Genomic DNA, 23,877 nt, shown 5'->3' with positions numbered 1-23,877 from the left:
TTTCATCTTAGTTTGTTCAGTTTGCTTACCCACTGTTTTTTTTCATATTTGCACTTGCTGCTGTTCAATATTCAGTCTGTTAACACCTATTCTGTACTAATGCTTTGTCTTTCAACACACCATTAACATATTGTTTGCCTTTGCTCCGTGACCTTTTGGTCAGCTATGTGGCCTTGTCCAATCTACACCTTCTCCTTTGTTATCTCTTGCCCCATCCCCACCTCACTTGCTTATAACCTGTGATATTTTTAATATTTGTCAGTTCCGAAGAAGGGTCACTGACCCGAAACGTTAACTCTGCTTCTCTTTCCACAGATGCTGCCAGACATGCTGAGTGGTTCCAGCATTTCTTGTTTTTATTCCAGGAATCCTTTTGATGACCTCTTTTTTAAAAAAACACTAAGTTCAGCATCTCTTCAAGCTTCTGGATGAATCAATGCCCGTAATTCAACTATAAGTCCTTAAAACATATTTTACAAAAAATAGAAACACTCTTGTAATATTACTCTTAGTGTCAATTTTAAATTGATCACTCCTGTCACTGATTCCCACTCAGAGGAAATAATCCTTTCCCATTCAGATCTTCTGCTCCAATGTGAGAGAGTTCAGATATACATGAAGAGAGAGAGAAAGGTTTTTTTTGTCTTCACTGCCTGGGTGTTTTTTTATTTGTTCGGGGGATGTGGACATCGCTGGCTAGGCCAGCAGTTATTGCTCATCCCTAATTGCCCTTTAGAAGGTGGTGGTGAGCTATTGGGGCAGATCACACACATTATAGAACTCATGTTTTTTGTTACAATGATTTCAGGAGAGGGGTTAGGGAGGACAAACATTGGCACCAACATATGGCTATCATTAAAATTCAACCAATCAAATTCTGGTAAATGGCACAAGCTGCCTTGAGGAGGTCAGGTTGTGAATGGGCTTGGTGTTTGTAGGGAGGAGGTTTGCTGGTGTTGGGGAATGGGGTGGGGCTCTTTGTTAATGGTTGTGATGGAGAGCTTTCAATGCTCTTGAGCAACTTGAGAACTTCTCAAGCGAAGTGTGCCTGGATGAGGCCATCGTGAGCTGCTCTAGCAGGCACGTCTGTGGCTGTAGGCACCAACAGCACATTAGGATACTTCTCCTCATCCACCAAGGAAAAAAAAACATCAGTCCTTTCTGCAGCTCCATGTTGTGCAGCATACAGCAGACTCAGTGGCGCAGTGGTTCGCACTGCAGCCTCACAGCTCTAGGGACCCGGGTTCGATTCTGGGTACTGTCTGTGCGGAGTTTGCAAGTTCTCCCTGTGACCGTGTGGGTTTTCGCCGGGTGCTCCGGTTTCCTCCCACTGCCAAAGACTTGCAGGTTGATAGGTAAATTGGCCATTATAAAATTGCCCCTAGTGTAGGTAGGTGGTAGGGAATATGGGATTACTGTAGGGTTAGTATAAATGGGTGGTTGTTGGTCGGCACAGACTCAGTGGGCCGAAGGGCCTGTTTCAGTGCTGTATCTATAAATAAATAAAATAAATCCTGGACACCCTTGCTGGTGTGTATTGAAGGGGGCCTCCAGATGAGTCAAGGCAATAGAACCTCTTGCCTTGATGGTAAAATGCCTCCTGCTGTACCTCTATGGTGGGACAGGAAGGGAGAGAGTGTACAAATGTAAGCATGCACCAGCAATAGGGTCAGGATAGGAAAAAATGGTAAAAAGACAAAATTAAAGGCTCTTCATCTGAGATGCATGCATTTGTAACAAGATAGATGAATTGATGATACAAAAAGAAATAAATGGATATGATCTGATAGCCACTATGGAGACATACATGGTTGCAAGGTGACTAAGGCTGGGAACTGAATATTCGGGGGTACTTGACATTTCAGAAGGATAGGCAGAACATAAAAGAAGGTGAGGTAGCTCTGTTAATAAAGGATAAGATCATACAGTAGTGAGAAATGATCTTGTCTTGGAAGATCAAGATGTAGAATCAGTTTGGGTAGAGATAAGAAATAGCAAGGGGAAAAAAGTCAAAGTCAAAGCAACCTCCAGAATCCACCTGCACCGGACTGAGAAAGTCTGGCCACTCACAATAAAGTTTATAAAATACCACTGGTTCATCTTGGGAAGTTGCGCACATGCTCAGACTGCAGGATGTGCCTTTAGCTTTTCGAGTTAGGGTTCGGTTTAAAAGTATCAAGTCCAATCCCAGACTTTTAAGAGAGCCCAAGGTCTTCAAGTAAAAATATTTAATGCAGGAGCTCAAAAATACAAAGGACAACTTTATAATTAAGTTTAACCATGCTATTGTGAAATATATAATTCTTGAAGCATTTTTAAATGGCACCAACCTTATTTTGGACATTAGAAATTTCAGATGCTAAGGAGCAAAATAATGGTTGAAAATGTTTTCAGAAAGTATTTTGAGTTTATTCAATTAGTTCTACATATATTCATAAGTTCATAATTTGGGCTTTGTTGTTTTCTTCAGTCCCTAGTCATTTTTTATTGGTTATTCTCTCGTTTCTTTCCTCACATTTCATTCATATGTTTTCTATTTCCTCACATTATGGTTTATGCGAAGTGTGATGGTAAAAATGTAACATTACAGGAACTAAGTATTACACATGAACGACACACAGAGGCAAGAATTTTTATATGCGATGGATGTATAAAAACAGAAAATGGAGAGAATACAAATATATTCTAGGAAGGGAAAAAAGGAATGTATTGAAGGCAGAGGTTTAATAGATGAATAGTGAGATTGGATCAAACTTGAAACTAAGAAACTTTTAGAACATCAAACAGATAATAAAGAGAAATCCAGAGCAAATATGAAAATTACAAGCAGGTAGATTATAAAGGCAATGTGGAAATATGAGAAAGAGAGCAAAAGAAAGAATAAAAAAGGTTTTCTACAAGCAAATTAATAATGAATTGGAAAGTCGAGATAAATGTTAAAAGATGAAGGATGCAAGATTATAGAATGAGAGAGATCAGCACTTTATCGTAGTTTTCAGAGGGTATGTGGATATTGGAATGATAGAGTGAGCGGATGTGGGAGTAGAACCATTAGTACAGCTTTTTATTCAAAAAGAGATGGTACAAAATAAATTCACTCAAATATAGGAAATAAGAACTTGCATTGAGATAGCACCTTATCAGGTCAAGGCCATGGAGAGGATGCAGAAGATATTCACCACGATGATAGCAGAGTTGAGAAGCTTTAGCTATGAGAAGAGATTGGGGCTCTTTGCACTAGAACAAGGATTAAGAAGAAATATGATAGAGACATTCAAAGTTATTTTGATAAGATAAATAATGAAAAACTGGTCGACAAGTCAGTACTTACAAGACATAACATTTATTATAATGATAACATGGCAAAGTGCTTTCGGACATCCTGAGGTCATGTAAGGTGCTTTATAATTTCTGTCTCTCTTTCTTTACCGAATTTAAATTTGAAACTGATTACACAGCAATGCTACACATTCACCAAAAGCTTGCGATTGGGAATTGTAGCTGTAGTTGATGATTAAGCAAGCATTTTATCTATGTTTTTGAAGAGTTCCTTTATCTGCTGCTGGTTCATTCATTACTTCCAGCAGAAAGTTAAGAGATTGAAGCTTTTCTTTATTCACTGTACATTCAGTACAAGCCAACATTGGAAAAGAAGATACAGAAACGGTGTGTCCAGTAAATTTACTGACCTTGCTCCATTGTTTTGCTGCTTTCTGCTGTCTAACTAGAAACTGGCTACATTTTGCAGAAGATATTATGGGGATGGTTCTGCACTCCAAATGGTCCTGAGGCCATTTCCTGCAGCTGGAACTTTCAGGAAAATTTAGGAAAATATAAATGACTGCAACCTGGGCAGAATGGAAATGGTTGGCTAATTCCCCTATCGATCACATGGGATTGATTTTGCACACCTACCTAACGATTTTCCATGACATTTTGCTGGAGAAATAATCCTGCTTTTATCAGTAAGACTCTGTTGTAATTTCAGTATGAGTTCTGTTTGCTGTAGTTTGTAGGGATTCTGTTTAATTGGGCTTTGTTTACTGTAAGCTGTGCAGTAGGTTCAGCTTCTCATACAACTCAAGGGCTAACACAGTGGTGTCAATATTTACTCAGAATATAAATAAGGAATAATCAATGACCAAAGAATAGTCCTAGAGTCACGGGTTCCTTTGGCCTACAATTGAATGTTCTGTTGCTTTTGAAGTTACCTCTATTATATGGCAAGCAGAATCTTTTTAATGTTATTCCAGTTGCAAGACGAACAAAAGAACAGCTTTATATAGCATGTTGTCACATCCTCAGCATTATACAACCAATGGATTACTTTTGAAACGTAGTCACTGTTGTTACAGAGGCGGCCAATTTGCCCACGAGGCCTCACAAACAGCAAATGAATTAAAGACAGGATCATTTAATCTTTTGATGGTATTGGATAAAATAAAATTAAAAATTATTAAGTGGGTTCAGACAATAATAAATGAAGACGATGATAGCACAAGCTGAATTTAAAAGAAGTTTCCAGATCAGTAAATTGAAAGTTACCAAAGAGGAAAGGATGATCATTTTGAATAAAGAGAACAGAAGGAGCAATTAAGAAAATAGAGGCAAAATATTGAGGAGGTAGGTGTAAGAATACAGCAACAGAAGATTTGAAGAGAAGCATAAGCCATAGAATTGGAGCAGACAAAGATAATAAGCTAAAACAATATGGGTTAAGCTGTACTACCAAAGTGCTTATTTTAGGCCTGTGCTAGTAGAAAACAGAATTGGACGCGAGAGAGTTTTGTTGGAAGATATTGTTATAGTATTTATAATATCAAAATATTGTTTGAGTCAGTTAAAAATATTTGCATTTATATAGTGTTACGACCAGGTGAGAAAGGGGTCTAGGGTTCCCTTTCAGCCTTCACCTGGTCTTATCGTAACAGGGTTTAATTTTAAACACACTGTGTTTTTAGCTCCCCCTTGGTGAATTCTTGTTCACCGCTTTCCAATTATAAGGCAATGAAACCAGCACAAACAGGCTTTCTTAGGTTTAAAGAAGAAAAGTTGAAATTTATTAAACTTAAACTCTAATTCGGCTAACGTGTACGGATACACGATGCACCCATGCTAGCATGCATACGCGATACACACATACAAATAGAGACAAAAGAGCAGAAGAAAAATAAAGTGGAAAAGTTTGAGGTGATATCTGAAGAGTTTGTGTTACAGTTTTATTTATTTATAGATACAGCACTGAAACAGGCCCTTCGGCCCACCAAGTCTGTGCCGACCAAGAACCACCCATTTATACTAACCCTACAGTAATCCCATATTCCCTACCACCTACCTACACTAGGGGCAATTTACAATGGCCAATTTACCTATCACCTGCAAGTCTTTGACGGTGGGAGGAAACCAGAGCACCCGGCGAAAACCCACGCGGTCACAGGGAGAACTTGCAAACTCCACACAGGCAGTACCCAGAATTGAACCTGGGTCCCTGGAGCTGTGAGGCTGCACTGCTAACCACTGTGCCATCCTCGAGTTTACTGTGAGGATAAACTGAGCCTTGGTTTAACATCTCCTCTGAAAGGTGGTATCTCAAACAGTGCAAAACGTCTTCAATACGGCATTGAGCTCAGCCTGGGTTATGTGTTCAAGTCTCTGGAGTTAGGGCCCTCTCTTTGTCACTTCACTTATTGAACCTATCACTTTGAAGTTAATACATTACTTAGTATCACTTACAGAGGAACTATAACATTTCTTTCAGGCTCGAAGTGAAGGAGGAGGAAATGCTCAGGATTTCTTCCAAAGAAGAATGTAATTGCTAATCGATCTACTGAGTTGCTGTTGTCCTCGATGAAGTGATGGAACAATTAACTTGATGAATGGATTTCTTTGTTACAAATGGTCATTTGGCAGGAGTAGGTGTACCTCAGGAATCTTCAGAGGATGATGGGATATAGTTATCAAAGAGGTAGATTAATTAACACCCGTTAAGATTAAACTGAAGTTGTCATGAAAGGAGGTACTTTGAAAAACCATAGTGCAATTCCTTTCTACTGAGAGAAAATGGACCGGAAGCAAAAAAAAAAACTACAAATGCTGAAAATTTGAAACAAAATGCAGAAATTCTGGAAGTGCATAGCAGGTTAGTCAACATCTTGGAGAGAACGGATAGTCCTTTTCTGATCACCAAGGAACGAGGGTGACATTCAAAAGCTGGAGGCAGTGCAGAAAAAAGCTTAAGACTGAGTCCGAGGGCAGGATTTTGGATCAGGACCCTGATGTCAGGGTCAAATGGAGGTCCCAACTGCACACTGTGGGCTGGATTTTGTGCTGAATGCAGGGCCGAAAAGGCGAGGGGAAACCTACATCTGTCTTTTCATGCCCCGCCCCCCTGGTGCGATCTTCCAGGCTTTTTAAACAAAAGAATCAGGAGGCCTCCATGAGCTGCCACCAATCACAGGGCTGGCAGCTCAGCAGTATCGGCAGCTCCACCAGGAGCAGTGGCCACTGTCAGTACTGCAGAGGCCTTGAATCCAGGTCCAGCACTGGAACATTGAACAGAGGTAGGGGTCGCCGGGGCCAGTCCAGAAGCCAGCAGCGATGGGGGCTGTGTGGTGGTCATTCAGTCCAGTGACAGGGGGTGCCGGGGGGGGGGAGGAGTAAAGTTGTTCCTGGTAGGAGCCCTCTGTGGGCCACAAATTGCCCACATAGGAGGGACCGCCTCACCCACCCCCAGCCCCCGAAAGCTGATAGGGAGGGTGCCTCATTTTACAAGGCGTCCTCCCCGCATAGCAGAGGCCCCCCCCCCCACCCCCGCACCAACCCTGCTGCTGGTAAGATCCCAGCGGTGGCGGAAAGGGGCCCCGGAGTATCACGACAGGTAGCGGGGGCGGCGGGCCGTCGTCAGCCTAACCCGCCCCCGGGACGATTGCTGGGCAATGGGCCCGCTGCCCCCGCCTCCTGTCGTGGTACTCCGTGCATCCCCCACCTCACCAACTCATAGGGGCCTGTAAAATTCCGGCTTTGTAGGGAACAGTCACCTGGCAGTGATTTTCCTTGAATTGGCCAATTAGTGTCCAGAGTGAGCTTGCCATCCAATTAAGGACAGCAGGCAGGCTCTCAAAGCTGCAGGGCCAATAGCAGGTCCTCCAGCTTGGAAAGAGTGACAGCCTGTCTTTTCAGATGAGAGAGAGAAAGAGAGAGGGCACCTCCATCTTGAGATGCCCTCTCAGCAACTTTAAAAACTTTTCAATTAGTAAATGGCCACAGCTGACAGTCCACCATTGGGGGAATCCCTCCACAGGATGGCCTGTGGCCTCCACTGTGACCAAGCAGGCGGACAGGGCCTCAAAGTCTGCCTGGAGGGCTGATCCCACCCCTGTCTCCCGCTGGGCCACCTCCAGACAGCTGACTTGTTCCTCATGCCGTGTATGGCCTGCAGACCAACTGGAAAATTGCAATCGGCCTCTGATAATTGGCCTTAATTGGCCATTTACTTACCTCAATTGGTTACCTGCCACTTGCAGGCAGGCAGCCCTTTTGCCTCCACCTCCGGGACAATGGCCCAAGAGCAGGATGGTGCCAGCAAACTGGCATGCCAACCAGTGGCACAAATGTTCACACTCTCTTGTCTCCATAGCCACCCCCATATTTTATTTAGAGATACAGCACTGAAACAGGCCCTTTGGCCCATCGAGTCTGTGCCGACCAACAACCACCCATTTATACTAATCCTACGTTAATCCCATATTCCCTACCACATCCCCACCATTCTCCTACCACCTACCTACACTAGGGGCAATTTACAATGGCCAATTTACCTATCAACCTGCAAGTCTTCGGCTGTGGGAGGAAACCGGAGCACCCGGCGGAAACCCACGCGGTCACAGGGAGAACTTGCAAACTCTGCACAGGCAGGACCCAGAAATGAACCCGGGTCACTGGAGCTGTGAGGCTGTGGTGCTAACCACTGCGCCACTGTACTCGCCTATGGGAGTGAAAATTCTGCACCTTGTGTCAGGAGTCTGACTTGAGGATAGAATGGGCATACTTAGGCTTTTCAGCCTTGAAAAGAGGCTAAAAGGTGATCTTTTCGAGGTACCCAAGACAAAAAATTAAGATATTTGGATTTTGTTTGCGAGTAGATTCTACAGCAAAAGTTGTAGATTGAACTGGCTGAAAAGGAAAAAGAAAGAAAAGGTGGGTCAAATCCTAAAACATGGAGCTGAATTTTCATAGCATGATAGAGGTGGGAACACAGGCGGGCAAGCCCAGAAAATTGCGCCTCGAAGTGGCATGACAGATTCCCTACGCAATTCCAATGTGCTGCAATTTTTGAAAAGGAGTCGGGAGGCGCTACCCATCCAAAAATGGCGGGTCTGTAATTGAGCATGCAAGTGAGCTAATTGTCAACTTGTTGAACAGCAGTTCATAATATTTGAGAGAAGGCACACAAAACATGCAGGGTCTCAAGCCCGTCCATGAGGTGGAGGCGGCATCACAGCAGGGAGTCAGTTGTGGACAGGGGTGCTACTTAGAATACTGTACAAGAGGGGGAAAGGCTCAGGGATCACCTCATGCATTGGCACACAGTGGCCATCATGTGATCAGTGCTCCCTGAGAGTTTGATCAGTGAGCGCTGGGGCAGTTGGTGGGGAAGTGAGCCTTCAGGAACCATGGGGGCATAGCAAGGAGGTCCAGATAATCTGAAGGCAAGCAAGGCCATTTTTGGAATTGGGGTTTAGCTACTCCGAATTGGAGGTGAGCAGCAATGAGTGGCAGCCTCAGCAGCAGCACCCTTCGCCTTGAGGGAACGCAAAGGTGAGGGACAAGGAGCTGGGAGGCCAAGAAAGCTATACCGTCAACATAGGGTGTACCAACAAAGAGCAAGTTTCCTAGAAATGTCATAGCTTCAGTGCTGCAGGAGGCTGTATCTATCCAGGCAATTTGGTTTCTGACCGATGTGCCCTCGGTGAGGATCACCTCAGGCCTAGCAGGTCTCATGGGCACCCCTGGCTCGCAGCCATAAAAGTCACTGTGGCTCTGAACTTCTTTGCACCTGCGTCGTTCCAGGGATCGGCTGCTGACACAGATGGCATTTCTCAAGCTGCTGCCCATGGTTGCAAAACACAGTTCACGGATGCACTTTTTAGCAGGGCTGAGTATTACAGTTCCAAACAGATAGGGCATCACAGGCACAGAGGGCAGTCGGATTTGCCTCCATTGCTGGATTCCTTCTGGTGCCGAGGGGGGCGGGGGGGGGGTGGGGGGGTGGGTCATCGATTACACCCATGCAGCCATCAAGGCATTGACTAAACAGCCAGGGAGAAACCTCAGAAGGAAGTGATTTCACTCCCTAACTGTTCATACAGGTGTGTGCACAGTATCCTGGCAGTTACCAGGATCTCCTTCATCCTCAGGCATTCACAGATGCCACAGCATTTCATAACACCCAAGATACTCCATGGATAGCTGTTAGGGACATGAGATGGCCACTGACACCTCTGTGTGAATGCTGCAATGGAGGCATGCCCACATTTCAGTCCTTGGCCTGCTGCAGTGTTCCAGTGAACCTCAATGCAAGCTCGAGGAACAGCACCTCCTCTTCCGATTAAGCACTCTACAGCCTTCTGCACTCAACACACTTCAACAATTTCAGAGCATGACTGCCTTTTTTAAAATATATTTTATTTTTATTTTATTTATTTTTAACCACGTGCCTGTCTTAAACTTGTTTTCATGGTTTTGCTTTTGAACAGTGCTGTTCATTATTCTGCCATTAACACACTCTAGTCTAATGCTTTGTCATTTACTCCAGCTATTAGCACTCCCTTTGCCTTTGTTCTGTGACAACTCTGTCATTTGATCTCTCCTGCCCTCTGCCCTCTCACACACCTTCCCTTTTGTTCTTCCCTCCCCCTCTTTTCACTTGCTCAAACCCTATTACATTTCTAACCTTTGCTAGTTCTGACGCAAGAACAAAGACCTGAAACTTTAACTGTGTTTCTCTCTCCACAGATGTTGCCAGACCTGTTGAGTATTTCCAGCACTTTCTGTTGTCCAAATATCTCCTTATGTAGCTCTCTATCAAATTTTATGTGATAACACTCCTGTGAAGCACCTTCAGATGTTTTGCTACTTTAAAGGTGATATTGAGGTATATAAATCAGGACAGAACTTGAAACAAGAGAAGCTGGCACAGCAAGGTGGAGTCAGCAGCCTCATAGATAAGAAGCACAGGTCATCACGAAGCATGCAGCCCCCCTCTCAGATTTCTCAGGAAGGTTTCTCTTCCTCTTGTTCTGATTTTATTGAAATGTTTTACTCATCTCTCATTTGTTTCAGTTCTGATGAAGGATTATATGTTTTTATTTCATTTATACTGAGATATCAGCTGCTTTAACATCAGTCTTACAGGAATGCTTGCTTTCCCAGTTCCTGATAGATAACTCTTGTCACCAATCCAGATTTGCTGCCATCAGGTGACAAGAAAAACCGGTCTTCCCAGTAGCTGTGTTCGGTAAATCTAATGGCCTTGTTTTGTAGGGAGTGCCTGGTGCCGTGAGCAGATCAAGCATCCCCCTCAGACAAATGTAAAAACATCAGGGGGAGGGAATCTAACACTGTCCCCTGTGGCTGGTTTGGAGGTGGGCAGAGCATAAAATTGGGTGAGATGGTGGTGGGGGTAGGAGGTTGTTCCCACCACCATCCCGCCTCCGCCAAAATTTAGTCCAGGGCAGGAAGGCCTGTGAATGGCCTTCCCGCCCCGCTGCCAATTGAGGCCCTTAACTGGGCAATTAATCCCCAATTAAGGGCCTCTTCCCGCTGCAGACGCATTTAGCCGTGCGGTGGGTGACCCTGTCGCTGCACAGGAAGCACAGCACGGAAAAGCATGCGGTGTGCTTCCCCACTCTGTGGGGGGCGGGGGGTGGGGGGTCCCTCGTTAAATGGCACATAGTGCCTAAGCGAGGGACCCGGCATCAGGAAGGGGGTGCCCACTGACAGCCACCCCCTTGGCTTGCTTTTGATACCCTCCCCCATGACTCCCACCCCAGAAGACTCCTCCCACCCTGGCCTACCTGTGGCCTGGGTCCAGCAACGTTCCTTAGCCTCCAGTACGGTTACCTCCAACAGCAGCCACTGCCTCGGTGGTGGCGCTGCAGCTGCCGGCCTTTGAATGTCTGGCAACTCTCCAAGGGCGGGGCTTCCGGTGATGGGGTCCTCAATCCTGTGGAAGGACCACTGCTGTCCACTTAAGTGCCTGAATGGCACTAGATTCAGCAGGCCTTCCGGGGAAGAGACAACGCGGGGATCTTGGTGTCGTTTTTTCCAGACGCGAGACCCCTGTCACCAGAATAAAACATCCCCCCTCCCCCCCCAGAAATGGCATAAGCCAGCTGCAGCATTCCAATGCACACTTCTGGCCTAAGTGGAGGGCACTGTGACTTTTCCTTTGTCGATGCTAGCCCAACCTCTTCTGCTCCTTGATCTGGCAAAGGCACTGGTTACCTTCCTGTATCTTGTCCAAATGCCCAGTAACTGTGTGAGGCCAGCAGCCTATTCAGTTGTGAGTGTTGTCATAACTGAACTCAATCCCATCGTCAACAGATATACTCACTTGCACTATCTCACACTCAAACCCACTCACACATCCGTACACTCATATGCACACACACACACATACATTCACACACACTTGCACACCACAAACACTCACATTTTACTGAGCAGGAACCCTGCTCAATTTTCTCCTCTCTAAGCCAAGGGCACACCGTATAAAGATAAATTGCAGTGCCCAACCATCAGCTCCTTCCTCTCAGACAGTCCCTCAGCACCGAGGATGACTTGCTTCCACTCTGGTACATTGTGTTCTAACATGGCTAACGAGTCGGATGGGTGAACTGCAGACTCTACCACATGTGGAGCAGGTAGTATTTGACGAGTTAGACAGGCGAGTTACTTGGGGGGCTGTGCACTCCTCCCGCTGCCTGGACTTGGCTTCCGCGTGCTCCTGTCAAAATCTCACAAGGTGATCGGTACCTTCTCGAATGCATCTTCTCCACTTTGAGCAGTCAAGGGACATGGACTCCCATGAGTTAGGGGCAGGCTGGATTTTTTCAGGGACGCCTTGAGAACGTCCCTAAAGCATTTCCTCTGTCTTCCTGGGAGTCTTTTGCCACAGTGAAGCTCAGAGTAGAGCAGTTGCTTCAGGAGCCTGGTATCAGGCATATGAGTGACGTGGTTTTGGGTGATTAGCACCTCGATGCTGGGAATATTGGCTTGGGAGAGGATGCTGATATTAGACCACCTATCCTGCCAATGATTGTAAAGGATTTTGCAGAGACAATGTTGGTGGTATTTCTCCAGTGCCTTGAGGTGCCTGCTATAGATTGTCCAAGTCTCCAAAGAATATAGGAGCACGTGGTACACCATGACCTTAGTCCTGGGTTGGAGGCCCTGGTCCTTGAATATGCTCTTCCTCAGTCGGCCGAGGGCAGTGCCAACACATCGAAGCTGGTGGTGGATTTCATCATCTATGTCTGCCTTCATTGAGAGGAGACTGCCGAGATATGGGAAATGGTCAACATTTTCCAGGGTCTCGCCGTGGATCCTGATCAATGGATGATAATGTTGTACTGCGGGAGTGGGTCAGAAGAGGATCTTAGTTTTCACGATGTTTAAAGTAAGGCCCATTCTCTCATATGCTTCAGTGAAGGATTCAGTGATTACTTGGAGCTCAGTGTCCACGTGAGCACATATACAACCATTATCTACCTACTGGAGCTCAATGATTGAAGTTGGAGTGACCTTTGTTTTGGAACGGAGGTGACGGAGGTTGAATAATTTCCCGTCCGTCCTGTAGGTTATCTCCACTCCGGTGGGGAGCTTACTGGAGGTGAGGTGCAAAATTGCAGTGAGGAAGGTGGAGAAAATGGTTGGTGGGTTGACACAGCCTTGTTTGACACTGGTCTTCACTGAGATGGGGTCTGTAGAGGTCCCATTGGTTAGGATTATGGCTTGCATGTCATCATGTAGTAGGCGAAGGATGGTGACAAATGGTAACCTGGTACCAGTTAATGCAGCATAAACTGGAGATCAGTGCAGGAACCTGTCTACTCTTTATGACTCCTTAGCGAGAGGCAGCATGGTTTTGTGAAGGGGAGGTCATGTCTCACTAACTTGATTGAGTTCTTTGAGGAAGTGACGAAGATGATTGATGAAGGAAGGCAGTGGATGTTATCTATATGGACTTCAGTAAAGCCTTTGACAAGGTCCCTCATGGCAGACTGGTACAAAAGGTGAAGTCACACGGGATCAGAAGGGAGCTGGCAAGATGGATACAGAACTGGCTCGGTCATAGAAGCAGTGGAAGGGTGCTTTTCAGAATGGAGGGATGTGACTAGTGGTGTTCCGCAGGGAGCAGTGCTGAGACGTTTGCTGTTTGTATTATATATAAATGAGGAAAATGTAGCTGGTCTGATTAGTAAGTTTGCGGATGACACAAAGGTTGGTGGAGTTGCGGATAGTGATGAGGATTGTCAGAGGATACAGCAGGATATAGATCGGTTGGAGACTTGGGCAGAGAAATGGCAGATGGAGTTTAATCCGAACAAATGTGAGGTAATGCATTTTGGAAGATCTAATACAGGTGGGAAGTATACAGTAAATGGCAGAACCGTTAGGAGTATTGACAGGCAGAGAGATCTGGGCGTACAGGTCCACAGGTCACTGAAAGTGACAAACCAGGTGGATAAGGTAGTCAAGAAGGCATACGGCATGCTTGCCTTCATCGGTCGGGGCATAGAGTATAAAAATTGGCAAGTCATGTTGCAGCTGTACAGAACTTTAGTCAGGCCACACTTAGAATATTGCATGCAATTCTGGTCGCCATGCTACCAGAAGGATGTGGAGGCTTTGGAGAGGGTACAGGATGTTGCCTGGTCTGGAGGGCATTAGCGATGAGGAGAGGTTGGATAAACTCGGATTGTTTTCACTGGAACAACGGAGGTGGAGGGGCGACATGATAGAGGTTTACAAAGTTATGAGTGGCATGGACAGAGTGGATAGTCAGAAGCTTTTTCCCAGGGTGTAAGAGTCAGTTACTAGGGGGCATAGGTTTAAGGTGCGAGGGGCAAAGTTTAGAGGGGATGTGCGAGGCAAGTTCTTTACACAGAGGGTGGTGAGTGCCTGGAACTTGCTGCCAGGGGAGGTGGTGGAAGCAGGTACGATAGCGACATTTAAGAGGCATCTTGACAAATACATGAATAGGAAGGGAATAGAGGGATACGGTCCCAGGAAGTGCAGAAGGTTTTAGTTTAAACAAGCATCAAGATCGGCGCAGGCTTGGAGGGCCAAATGGCTTGTTCCTGTGCTGTACTGTTCTTTGTTCTTTGACTCAGCTGCTCATTTTGGGTGGAATCTTGGTGCCTTTGAAAATATTCTACCATCAGGTTCAAATGTGAGTCCCGACCCCGATGGTCTGTGAGTCCCATCCAATTAAGGATGGCAGGCAGTTTCCTGAAACTGCAGCCACAATCAGAGGGTCTTGCAGCATTGGATGGCCGGCAGCCCCATTGGGAGAGGTGGGCGCTGCTCAGGCAGCAAGGAGAGTGCGAGGCGCCTCAACATGGAGGCACCCTTGGAAGCATGCAACAATTTCATATATGATGAAAGCCAATGCCAATAGTCCCCTCACAGCAGAGGAGAAACCCCTCCAATAGATTTGTTTGGGCCACGGCTGTAGCCTTTCCTGCCCACGGCCCCATCATTGGGTCATGAAGCCTCTGGCTATGGTGGCTACCTAGCCTGCCCGCGGGAGGCTGCCTTCGTGGAGCTGCTGGGCTCGGCACTCAGCTGGAGGCCACTCCAACGCTGGGAAGATCCTGGTGGAATCCCTGTCGTCCCCCTCATTAGCCTCCTGATTGGTAATTATTGGCTGTCTGCTGCTACCTGGCAGAACCACGATAGCTACTTCTGTTATTCACCCGCCTCTGGAATGATCAGTTCCAAGGGACCGCGAAGCTTCCACCCTTTAAGTTTGTTAAGCACTAGGGGAGTCTGGAATTACCCTGTTCACACTCATAGAGGGATCCATGTATCTGTGTACACCATTTCCATGCTTGTACACGTCATTTCTGTACATGTTAACACCATTAAGTATCTATGCACAACATTCTGTATATGCACTCATCATTCTGTAAACATGTACAACAATCTGGGTATATGCATACATTAGTAATGGGATACATATGGAATCTATATATGTGCACATGCAGTAATTTCTATAAAATCAAAAATTATAATTTGTTTCAATATGTGGTGCAAGCCTTGGGAGGAACTCCAATGTAGGTTTAGTACTAAGTGCTCCCCAAAGCAGATTAAAGGAAAGAATAGTCTGGTTTTCTAAAATTAGATTGTTTTTAGTAATTCAATATCATAGGATTCTGTCCCATCTAGAGAATATGATCTAGCAGTAATTATGCTAAAGGCAAAATGACTATAATATTAGAGGGTAAAAGAATGGGCAGACCATCAAATCAATTAAAATTTAAGTGCTTTAGAAGGAAATTTATATTTCTAATAAGCCTACATATTTGGTTTACCATACAACTGAATAATAGAGATGAGCTTCCGACCACATATCCACACCATCACTAAGACCATTTATTTCCATCTCTGTAACATCTCCCGACTCCACCCTGCCTCAGCTCATCTGTTTAAGAAACCCTAATCCGTGCCTTTGTTACCTCTCAACTTGACTATTCCAATGCAGTCCTGGCTGGCCTCCCATCTTCCACCCTCATAAATGTAAGCTCATCCAAAACTCCACTCCCCGTTTCCTAACTCAAACCAAGTCCTGTTCACACATCACACCTGTGCTCGCTGATCTACATTGTTTCCCGGTTAAGCAGTGCCTCAATTTTAAAATTCTCATCCTTGTTTTCAAATCCCTCCATAGCCTCGCCTCTCCCTATCTCTGTAATCTCCTCCAGCCACACAACCTTCTGAGATATCTGCACTCCTCCAATTCTGGTCTCCTACACATCGTAGATTTTAATCACTCCACCATTGGATGCTGTGCCTTCAGCTGTTAAGGCCCTCAGCTCTGGAATTACCTCCCTAAACCTCTCTGCCTCTTGACTTCTCTGTTCTCCTTTATGGCACTTCTTAAAACCTACTCTTTGACCAATCTTTTGGTCTGCCTTAATATCTCCTATGTGGCTCGGTGTCAAAAATTACGTACCTTGGGATATTAACAATGCTATATAAATGCAAAATGTTGTTGTAGCAGTGCTGTGGCTAAATTACTTAACTATTTATTCTGACTTTGTTCCCATTAAGATTGTGCACATTAGAGGCAAAATTGGTGCTGTAAGGTTGTCACGCTCAGAGGTGCAGTGATGAAAATACAGAACCAAAGTGAAGAATAATAGAAAAAAATTAGAACAATTTTAAAAGAATGGTATATTTGCTGTCAAAAAAATGGAGCACAAGTCACATGACCCTTACCACCTTTTTCACTAAAATACACATCCATGTCTACTCGAACTAGAACCCATTAACCCCATCTACATGGAAATGAGACAGCTTATCATACAGGGATATGAGCCATACACAAAACGAGCTAAACCAAAGACACCCCCAGACCCTACATCTCCAGCTACCCTTCACCACAATAGTGTGAACAGCTCTCATATTAACAAAATGGGTCCATCAAAAGCTTTTGTACAGCCTATCTGGAATTGAAACCTGAAGTCACATGGGCAAAACTAACAGTAATCATTTTGAAGAGCAAAAGAGTCTTTACAGTTCAGTCATCAAGTCATCAACATCAGTCTGGACTCTCAAACCACACAGTCAACCTCGAAAGCCACCTTGAATTCGATCACAAGGTTGCGAGAGAGAGAGAGAGAGAGATCAGTTCCAGCTAACATTTGAACCCTGCTGTGATAAGTTGAAAGCCAACAACAGCAGAGAAGAGAGATTGCCTTTGAAACAACTCCTCCACTTGTGAAAACTGAACTATGAATATCAGCACCATCTTCAGACTGAAGTGAATCACCAAAAATCTTCAACAACTCAGCAAATACATAACAACCAGCAAACAGGCCTGCAACTTTAAAACTCACCTTCCAAGAGGATCCCACAGGTTTTTGCTGAAACAACAGACTTTTACACCTTGAACTCTTAACACCTCTTACCCTTTCCCTTCTATCACTTGTGCGTGCCTGTGACAGTGAATGCGTGTGTGGGTGGTGCTGTGAACATTTCGGATGATGAATATTGTTCAAAAACATTTAATCTTCTGTTTTTAAAACCTATGAGAAAACCTGTTACTGTCTATTTATTTGGCAAACAAAGCACGGGGGCTAAAACGCTAATTTAAACAAAAACACCGTCTGTGATCAGTTGGGAGGTGAACAGTGGAATTCAGCCACGCCATCACCCATCAGGAGTGGCCATAACAATGTCTTACAGAAAAGCATGGATTAGAAAGCAGACACCAAAAAAAAGACAAGAGTGCTCCTAGATGACAGCTAAGAGGGTAAATGCACATTGATCAGATGGCTCAAGTTTAATCCCTGGTCTGTGCTGAGTTAGCTGATCTGAGTTGAGCAGCAGTAGGGGCAGTGGAATTTACACAGCAGAGAGAGGGGGTAAAATTCTTACTCCTCATTGTTATCCAGTGACAGTTGGTGGCAGTGCATATGTGGATGCCAGGTGACAACAGGGGCGATCTTAGGGGAGGTTCAACTGTGATGCCGACCACAGCAACTACTATTTGCATTTATATACCACCTTTAATGTAGTAAAATGTCCCAATTATCAAACAAAATTTAACCTAGGAGGTTTAAAGGGGATCAAAGGGGTAAATTTTTCACACAAAGAATAGTGGGTATCTGGAATGAGCTGCCTGAGGAGGTGGTGGAGGCAGGAACAGTAGCGACATTTAAGAGGCATCTGGACAGGTACTTGAATGAGCAAGGCATAGAGGGATATGGAATTAATGCAGGCAGGTGGGATTAGTATAGATAGGCATTATGGTCGGCATGGACGCAGTGGGCCGAAGGGCCTGTTTCTATGCTGTACGACTCTATGACTCTATGACACATAAGAAGTTAGGTCAGGTGACCAAAAGCTTGGTCAAAGAAGTACATTTTAAGCAGTGACAAAAGAGAGAGATACAGTGAGGCGGGGAGGATTAGGAAGCAAATTCCAGAGCTTATGGCCCAGGTAGCTGAAGGCACGGCCACCAATGGTAGAGGATACACAAGAGACCAGGGAAATAGCCTCCTAATACACACAGAAGAAAGAATGGTCACTTGGATAAAGTAAATGAAAGTGGCCAATGCTCTCAGAACTGTATCTCAACTAAAATCAGTACCTTCAAGAATGGTGAGGAGAAAGGAGAAGAAAAGATTGTCAACAACTGAAACAGTGTGTGTTCACCATTGCTCCCCATTCACTAACAGCTGCAATGTGATTTCTTCCCAGGAGAAACATTGCCCTATGAGAATCTATCTTAAAGTTCAAGTGCATTAAAAAATATCAGAACCATCTGATGTAAACACTCTCAAACTATTCTCTGAGCAGATGGAGCGGGGTGTGCCAGCTAAAACCTGTAGGGAAGATACTAAAAATACCAGGCTAATTCTACTGTTAACACTCAATTACATTTAGAAGTCCTTTGAGTGTTCATCAGCCTCATATGGGTTAAGTCAAAGAAACCATGTTTATTAAGATTTTCCAAATTGTGTTTCTAGATCTTAAGAAAACCCTCATCGAAATGACAAATGGTTGTACAAAGACACCAGAGGCAATTAAGAGCTAGAATTGCCACAGAAAAACAGCCAGCAATGCGCCTCCAATACTCTACCCTTGAAATGGCTTCACCAGCCCTCCTCACCTGCCTCTGAACCTGATCAGTTTGCCACTGCCCCAAGCTGATTCCACCATATCTACACCAACTTCATCCCACCATGGGACCTCTGACTTTAACTTTGGATTCCCTCTTACTGTCTCCTAATCTCTGTTTATTACCAGGACGTATCTGTCCTAACCTTGATTTGTAACCATGCCTAAGTACCTTGAGTTTCCTTGTGTCCACTTGGATGTGCATTTTGACTGATGCTCCAGACCTGAGCCCATCACTTCTACTTCCCAATGCTTCTTCTTTTCTGATTACCCCTCCTAGGCCCCTCTTTCCTGTCATCATGCCCCCTTTCATTTCTCCCTCTCGGGTAATCTCCCCCCTCCCAAATCTGTACCATGATCCTTCACCACGCTTTGACATTTCTACCCTTTTGCCATCGTCCCAGGCTTGACTCCCTCATACACAAGCCCACAGCTTCTGGCAATCACACAACACTTCCCTCTGAGCCTCTCTTGGCATCCTCAAATGTGTCCAATGTAGCCGGATGGCTAACAGCTAATCTTCTGCAGAGCATGAAAGGAAAAATAGCCAGCCTTACACAAGGACAAGGACTGTGAAATAGCTGCAATTGCAGTTCAACGAACCCAGCCTGCTGAACAGGCAGGGTGTGATAAGATGTGCTCTGAAGGAGACTGTGAGCGGTTGCAAAAGTTGCAGGACAAGGATGGATAAGAAGGACAAAGCCAGCAGATGTATTTTGTTTTGTTTTGCAACTAATACTGCCTCCAAGGTATGGGTCTACATGACTAAGAACATTTGCGAGGCTGGGAACAACTGGATAAAAAGGGGAGGCTAGGAGCCTCCAAAGGAAGAAGACCTGCAGGGCCATCACGGAAAGGAAACCCTGAGTCCACTTCAGTGAAGAGAACCCATCAGAGGGTGACTGATCATTTCACCTCGCAACAGGTAGTATTTAATTCCAAGCCGTGACTCTTGTGATTTATTGTAACAAGTAGTTTAGAACATTACAGCGCAGTACAGGCCCTTTGGCCCTTGATGTTGCGCCGACCTGTGAAACCATCTGACCTACACTATTCCATTTTCATCCATATGTCTATCCAATGACCACTTAAATGCCCTTAAAGTTGGCGAGTCTACTACTGTTGCAGGCAGGGCGTTCCACGCCCCTACTACTCTCTGAGTAAAGAAACTACCTCTAACATCTGTCCTATATCTATCACCCCTCAACTTAAAGCTATGTCCCCTCGTGTTTGCCATCACCATCCGAGGAAAAAGACTCTCACTATCCACCCTATCTAACCCTCTGATTATCTTATATGTCTCTATTAAGTCACCTCTCCTCCTCCTTCTCTCCAACGAAAAAAACCTCAGGTCCCTCAGCCTTTCCTCGTAAGACCTTCCCTCCATACCAGGCAACATCCTAGTAAATCTCCTCTGCACCCTTTCCAAAGCTTCCACATCCTTCCTATAATGCGGTGACCAGAACTGTACGCAATACTCCAGGTGCGGCCTCACCAGAGTTTTGTACAGCTGCAGCATGACCTCGTGGCTCCGAAAATCGATCCCCCTACTAATAAAAGCTAACACACCATATGCCTTCTTAACAGCTCTATTAACCTGGGTAGCAACTTTCAGGGATTTATGTACCTGGACACCAAGATCTCTCTGTTCATCTACACTACCAAGAATCTTCCCATTAGCCCAGTACTCTGCATTCCTGTTACTCCTTCCAAAGTGAATCACCTCACACTTTTCCGCATTAAACTCCATTTGCCATCTCTCAGCCCAGCTCTGCAGCCTATCTATGTCCCTCTGTACCCTACAACATCCTTCGGCACTATCCACAACTCCACCGACCTTAGTGTCATCCGCAAATTTACTAACCCACCCTTCTACACCCTCTTCCAGGTCATTTATAAAAATGACAAACAGCAGTGGCCCCAAAACAGATCCTTGTGGTACACCACTAGTAACTAAACTCCAGGATGAAGATTTGCCATCAACCACCATCCTCTGTCTTCTTTCAGCTAGCCAATTTCTGATCCAAAGCTCTAAATCACCTTCAACCCCATACTTCCGTATTTTCTGCAATAGCCTACCGTGGGGAACCTTATCAAACGCCTTACTGAAATCCATATACACCACATCCACTGCTTTATCCTCATCCACCTGTTTGGTCACCTTCTCGAAAAACTCAATAAGGTTTGTGAGGCATGACCTACCCTTCACAAAACCGTGCTGACTATCGCTAATGAACTTATTCTTTTCAAGATGATTATAAATCCTGTCTCTTATAACCTTTTCCAACATTTTACCCACAACCGAAGTAAGGCTCACAGGTCTATAATTACCAGGGCTGTCTCTACTCCCCTTCTTGAACAAGGGGACAACATTTGCTATCCTCCAGTCTTCCGGTACTATTCCTGTAGACAATGACGACATAAAGATGAAGGACAAAGGCTCTGCAATCTCCTCCCTGGCTTCCCAGAGAATCCTAGGATAAATCCCATCTGGCCCAGGGGACTTATCTATTTTCATACTTTCCAAAATTGATAACACCTCCTCCTTGTGAACCTCAATCCCATCTAGCCTAGTAGTCTGAATCTCAGTATTCTCCTCGACAACATTTTCTTTCTCTACTGTAAATACTGACGAAAAATATTCATTTAACGCTTCCCCTATCTCCTCTGATTCCACACACAACTTCCCACTCCTATCCTTGATTGGCCCTAATCTAACTCTAGTCATTCTTTTATTCCTGATATACCTATAGAAAGCCTTAGGGTTTTCCTTGATCCTATCCGCCAATGACTTCTCGTGTCCTCTCCTTGCTCTTCTCAGCTCTCCCTTTAGATCCTTCCTGGCTAGCTTGTAACTCTCAAGCGCCCTAACTGAGCCTTCACGTCTCATCCTAACATAAGCCTTCTTCTTCGTCTTGACAAGCGCTTCAACGTCTTTAGTAAACCACGGCTCCCTCGCTAGACAACTTCCTCCCTGCCTGACAGGTACATACTTAAAAAGGACACGCAGTCGCTGCTCCTTGAATAAGCTCGACATTTCGATTGTGCCCATCCCCTGCAGTTTCCTTCCCCATCCTACGCATCCTAAATCTTGCCTAATCGCATCATAATTTCCTTTTCCCCAGCTATAATTGTTGCCCTGCGGTATGTACCTGTCCTTGCCCATCGCTAAGGTAAACCTAACCGAATTGTGATCACTATCACCAAAGTGCTCACCTACATCTAAATCTAACACCTGGCCGGGTTCATTACCCAGTACCAAATCCAATGTGGCATCGCCCCTGGTTGGCCTGTCTACATACTGTGTCAGAAAACCCTCCTGCACACACTGGACAAAAACTGACCCATCTAAAGTACTCGAACTATAGTATTTCCAGTCAATATTTGGAAAGTTAAAGTCCCCCATAACAACTACCCTGTTACTCTCGCTCCTGTCGAGAATCATCTTTGCTATCCTTTCCTCTACATCTCTGGAACTATTCGGAGGTCTATAGAAGACTCCCAACAGGGTGACCTCTCCTCTCCTGTTTCTAACCTCGGCCCATACTATCTCAGTAGACGAGTCCTCAAACGTCCTTTCTGCCGCTGTAATACTCTCCTTGATTAACAATGCCACACCCCCCCCTCTTTTACCATCTTCTCTGTTCTTAATGAAGCATCTAAATCCCGGAACCTGCAACATCCATTCCTGCCCCTGCTCTACCCATGTCTCCGAAATGGCCACAACATTGAGATCCCAGGTACCAACCCATGCTGCAAGCTCACCCACCTTATTCCGGATACTCCTGGCGTTGAAGTAGACACACTTTAAACCAAGTTCTTGCTTGCCAGTGCCCTCTTGCGTCCTTGTAACCTTATTCCTGACCTCACTACTCTCAACATCCTGTACACTTCTTTCTTTTGGGCCTCCTTATCTCGAGAGACAATGGATACGCGCCTGGAGGTGGTCAGTGGTTTGTGAAGCAGCGCCTGGAGTGGCTATAAAGGCCAATTCTGGAGTGACAGGCTCTTCCACAGGTGCTGCAGAGAAATTTGTTTGTTGGGGCTGTTGCGCAGTTGGCTCTCCCCTTGCGCCTCTGTCTTTTTTCCTGCCAACTACTAAGTCTCTTCGACTCGCCACAATTTAGCCCTGTCTTTATGGCTGCCCGCCAGCTCTGGCGAATGCTGGCAACTGACTCCCACGACTTGTGATCAATGTCACACGATTTCATGTCGCGTTTGCAGACGTCTTTATAACGGAGACATGGACGGCCGGTGGGTCTGATACCAGTGGCGAGCTCGCTGTATAATGTGTCTTTGGGGATCCTGCCATCTTCCATGCGGCTCACATGGCCAAGCCATCTCAAGCGCCGCTGACTCAGTAGTGTGTATAAGCTGGGGATGTTGGCCGCTTCAAGGACTTCTGTGTTGGAGATATAGTCCTGCCACCTGATGCCAAGTATTCTCCGAAGGCAGCGAAGATGGAATGAATTGAGACGTCGCTCTTGGCTGGCATACGTTGTCCAGGCCTCGCTGCCGTAGAGCAAGGTACTGAGGACACAGGCCTGATACACTCGGACTTTTGTGTTCCGTGTCAGTGCGCCATTTTCCCACACTCTCTTGGCCAGTCTGAACATAGCAGTGGAAGCCTTACCCATGCGCTTGTTGATTTCTGCATCTAGAGACAGGTTACTGGTGATAGTTGAGCCTAGGTAGGTGAACTCTTGAACCACTTCCAGAGCGTGGTCGCCAATATTGATGGATGGAGCATTTCTGACATCCTGCCCCATGATGTTCGTTTTCTTGAGGCTGATGGTTAGGCCAAATTCATTGCAGGCAGACGCAAACCTGTCGATGAGACTCTGCAGGCATTCTTCAGTGTGAGATGTTAAAGCAGCATCGTCAGCAAAGAGGAGTTCTCTGATGAGGACTTTCCGTACTTTGGACTTCGCTCTTAGACGGGCAAGGTTGAACAACCTGCCCCCT

The sequence above is a fragment of the Heterodontus francisci genome, chromosome 30, assembly GCF_036365525.1.
Source record: "Heterodontus francisci isolate sHetFra1 chromosome 30, sHetFra1.hap1, whole genome shotgun sequence".
NCBI lineage: Eukaryota > Metazoa > Chordata > Chondrichthyes > Heterodontiformes > Heterodontidae > Heterodontus > Heterodontus francisci.
This window is presented reverse-complemented; position numbering follows the sequence as displayed.